This window comes from Puntigrus tetrazona, chromosome 7, assembly GCF_018831695.1.
Source record: "Puntigrus tetrazona isolate hp1 chromosome 7, ASM1883169v1, whole genome shotgun sequence".
Taxonomy (NCBI): domain Eukaryota; kingdom Metazoa; phylum Chordata; class Actinopteri; order Cypriniformes; family Cyprinidae; genus Puntigrus; species Puntigrus tetrazona.
The window spans coordinates 13,783,822-13,788,821 of record NC_056705.1 but is presented as its reverse complement, the minus strand read 5'-3'; the positions used below and the strand labels follow the sequence as shown (position 1 = coordinate 13,788,821).

The following is a 5,000-nucleotide window of genomic DNA, read 5'->3' as shown; positions in this document are numbered from 1 at the left end:
ACCTGTTTTTGATTATTTTTGACTGGACGTCTTTGACAATCAATCAAAAGTTTTTTGTTTTATTTTTATTATATTTTTATGAATAGTTTTATTTTAGTTGATCTAAAAGAGGCGTTTCAAAAAAAAAAAAAAAAAAAAAAACATTTCCCAATGTTTAAAAAAATATATATATTAAAGAACCACTGAAAACATGCATCACTGTTTTCAGAAAAGTCTCTTTCTGCAACACAGTTGTTTCCAAAATGGACAATATGAAATAGTTCTACAAGCAAATCAAGTATGAGATGATTTATGAAAGTTATAATCTGGCACTGAAAACTAGAGTAAAATTGCATCACTTGAGATAAATTACATTTCAAAATGTATTCAAATAGAAAGCTTATTTTAAATTGTAAGCAATATTATACATTGACGATCATTTAAACTGCATATTTTGAACAAATAAGTATTACATAACCCTAAAATTTTTGAATCATTATATAATATATATATATGAGTATTACAATTTCAAACCATAATATACTTACATTGCAATAGGTGGTAGAGGGAATGTATGTTGAATCATTATTAATGTATAATTATATAACTTAAAGTCTCACCATTGTTGAATTAGTTTTTTAAGGCATATCACTGTAGTCAGAATCACTTTTACAAAAAATCTAAATAATACAAAAAGACAATGAAAACCGTGAAATGATATTTTCAGTGCAGTCTTGAAATACTGTGTATGGACACTCAAATGCCTTTCATGTTAGGCGTTGGAAAAATTATTGCAAAATATTCCAAAAGCGACCATTTAACGAGCAGCAAATTTACCAAGGTTAAAGATGGCGTCAACGAACTTATGAATAAGAAAGAAGTCCTTATCCACGCAGTTTACCCATTTTTACTGATGAAACCTGATGTTGTTTTATTGTCAGAACCGCCTCTTCTGGCCCTCGAAACGGATCCTGAACCAGCGGCTTGAGGAAGCAGCGGACCTCTTTTCTGTACACATCTGTCCCCTAAGCGTTACTCAGTTTTGCACCTTGTCCTTCCTGGTTTACCGGACTGTAGCACTTCTGCTAACTGCGCAAGCGTGGCATGCAGCGATAAGCTCGTGTATATGCCCAGGTGCCTGAAGCCCGCGCCCACACTGAAGTATAAGAGTAGGGGCGTGGCGCACGCTGTGAATGCGCATGTGTGTATAAGTTGCCCAGCTCTTTAAAAGCCGTCGTCACTGAACCAGCGTGAGACTCTCTCGTGTGTGCACGCTCAGTACCCGTTTCAGTCCGGACAGCACGAGAAGCCCCTACCGCACTGCGGGTGCCGGGGAAGGCTCCTGGGCCCCCGCTTGTGGCTGGCGCGGTGGCTTTGAGGCGCCAGCGAGCGTGCGGAGAAGCGCTCTCTCCCTTTTCTGGGCCCAGGCGAAGGGCTTCTCGCCGATGTGGATGCGGCTGGTGCTAGCGCAGGTTGCCCAGGTAGTTGAAGTAGCGGCACGCAGTCGCGCGCACTCAAGTATCCGCCCTCACTTTCTTCTCTCTTGCGCCTCGGACGAGCGGGTCTGTCTGTGCCTCCCAGGGGCGCTCGGCCCGGCTCGCCCGAGTCTCCTCTCGCGAGAGGAAGAACGCCCGAGGTCGAGCTGCAGGAGTGCTCTCCTCGTGATGCATCAGCTTGATGTGCTCCTCCAGGAAGGAGGAGTCAGGGCACAGGAGGTTCCACAGAGAGGGGCAGATGAAGGTGGGAGAGGAGGGCGGACCTGGAAAAAGACAGCCAGTAAATCAGATTACGTATTTCTAAAGAGATCAAAGCCCCGGGACACCTGCAGGTAGATAAGGGTTACATACATACTGCAGTAGATTACATAGAATCGAATACTTTTATATAGCATATATATATAGTATATATATATATATATATATATATATATATATATATATATATATATATGATATAGATAGATAGATAGATATATTCTATAATGCATGTAATTTATTAAGCGTGAGTGCACACGCTCAAAGAAATGCATACAATAGATAAATTATTCTTTATATGATGCTTGCATTTCCACATGCACGCAAGGTTATATACCTTCATGCATACATACACACACACACATCATATTTCAAGTGGACTGTCCACTGTCATGCGTTAAGAAAAACTTACAGTTATCGCCTGATTTTTGGATGTTTTCACATTACAGGTTTTTCAAAATATGCAAATATTGCATACATATTTAATGCAAACATTTAAAACACTGGATGATTCTAGTTTAATTTTTCTACACGCATCGTAGTGTTCACACAGAGGGGAGATTTCTGGGTATATTAATTTTTGTCACTATGTTTTCCAGTTTCTGGGGGAATAAGAAGCATTGTATTTAACTACAAGCTGACTACAATACGCAATGCAAAACTGAAGGAGATAGACTAAATTAGAATAAAATGTAAAGTGTGGTGTGTTTGCAGTGCTACTGAAGCTTCAGATTTACGGCTCCATTAGCGAGAAAAAAATCATTTTGAGAAAATGGCCTTTTAAAAATTTGCACTGTAATTAAAAATCTATTGGCCACAAATGTATAAAGTGCTTAATAATTATTTTGTAGATGTTTGCTTTCCACTAGTCTAGAAAAGAACACTATTAAATAAAAAAATAATAATAATAATAAAAAAAAAAAGCCCAAAATCTCAACCTTTTGGGGATAATAGTTTCCAATTTTCAATCCTTTTTTTATTTTCTATTTAATTTTACAAGGCTACATTCAATTGCTAAATTATTATAATAATGCATAAAAATATTTCTCTTTTTAAATAGCGCTGTTCTACTCCAGCAGCATTATTCTCCCAAATGAATTCTAAAAATATGTTGTTTTTTTTTTTCTTGAGCACCAAATCAGGAGAACAGGAATGATTTCTAAAGACTGATGGAGACACTGAAGACTGAGTCACGGTACTGAAATTTTCAGCTTTCTATATATCATCTTTTTATGTAAAAGATATTGAAATTTCAAGGCCATGATTAAAAACTTAACTCACAGTATAAACCTTTTTAAGAAGTAAAGATTAGGTGCTGGAATATGATTTAAAAAAACATTAAGGCCAATTAACATCAGGCATATGCTTCCCAGCTGCATTCTTCGTAGGGGATTCACACTAAAAACGAGACATTCTCTTTCCTTTAAAAACACTGACCATCCTCGATTCTATCCACATGCTGTCCTCCGCCGGGCTGCTCCTACCTTCACGCGATGAGGGCCCCCCTGGAGCCCAGGGGAAAATGGTCAGACACTGACTCCAGACTTCCCTCTTCCTCCTTCAGAGTTCTCAGTTTCATCCTCATCATCCACAGGGAACATCTTCACATTTTGCCTTCAGTGTCACCTCCAAAGTTAGCTATACAGAGGAGAACAGGGATAAATGCGACTAAGATTTCATCTATTTATTCAGATGACACTTGAAATTCAGGATTTGTTTTCCCTTCAAACACTTTTTACCATGTCACCCAGTCATTAATCTGTGTGAATCCAAACTTATAGAAAACCCAAGAAATTAGAGAAAGTATAAAGCAGTGTATTTAAATCTATTAAAGCACACATACCACAACACATACAGTCTATGTAAATTAATATAAGCGCACAATGGGCAACCAAACGTTGACCACAAGCATGGTTACTAAATATGTTCACAATACAGTAATGTTATATGCATCCATAATAACACTGCAGTGGAGATGCATAGGTCATAGAATAATATGCTTAATAATATTATATATATATATAATATATTATATATATAATATAATATATATATAATATAATATATATATATATATATATATATATATATATATATATATATATATATATATAGAAATAATACACACACACATACACACATATAAATACACACACACACACACACACTACAAAGAAGCATTCAATCTATATACATGTATACTTCACACAACTCCATTCACCTACACAAAGCAAGCTTAAAATATATGCAAACATAAGGCACAGCCCATGCATATTACAATCAACTAGACATACTAAAAGAAAAACGTATACCACAGTAGACGAATACTATATGCCTCTACATACACACCCCGATGCATAGCATGCATACTGTATGCACGTTACAGAGTATGCACACTTTAAAACGACTATATTAGTGTACATATCATAACGGATGCATACTATAAACTACATCAAACAAATGCAAGACACAAAGCATGGATATTAAACGCTACATACACACCACAGTCTAGGCTGCGTGATTAAGCAATACCTTTAAACTCAGCCGAGTTGAGGCTCGACTCCTGTCATCCATTCGTAGTCGTACATGCGTTTGCTGGCAGACGGCAGCATGCTGAAGATGTCCGCGTCGGGGTCGGCGTCCGCGGCTCGCTCTCCGTCCACAGGCTCAGAGACGCGTGCGGCTGCGCTTCGGACCCAAAGGCCTGGTTGCTGTGGTCGCTTTCCACTTCAGCGGCGCCACGCTGGTTCTTGTCCTTCATCAGATAGTCGCAGATCGCGTTGATGTTCTCCTTCTTCACCACGGGCGTGCCGGGTTTGGCTTTCTTCAGGTCGGCGCCGTGTTTCCTGGCCAGGTTGATGCTCCGCTTTCCTGAGTCCAGGCTGCCGGGCCAGACCCCTCCCGTCCTTCTCCGTCGACTCAGCTTGGCTTTGAGCAGCTCGATCTCGTCAGGTTTTCTCGCGGAGCTCCATCTTCAGGACTCTGATCCGGACGCTGACCAGCTTGCGTATCTCGGACAGCGCGGACTCCAGCACCACCGTGATGTTCCTGCCCAGGTGCTCCGTGATTTCGGTCACCGAAGCACACCAGCTGCTCGTCGGGTTCGAGCTCGAGACAAATCCTCCTCGTCTCGGCCGAAGGACCCCGCGTTGTCCATAAAGGCGGCCTGGGACTCGGAGGACGGGCCCGTTTCCATATAGCAGTGGTTCCTCTCTTTCGGTTCATGCTGAAGGCGGCGCAGGCACTCAGCGCAGACAGGACAGTGTT

At 40.3% G+C, this 5,000-nt stretch overlaps 1 pseudogene; it reads right to left on the bottom strand.

The window, feature by feature from the left end:
• The window catches only part of LOC122347906, a 7,255-nt pseudogene that overhangs the window by 1,059 nt on the left and 1,196 nt on the right, over positions 1–5,000 (bottom strand).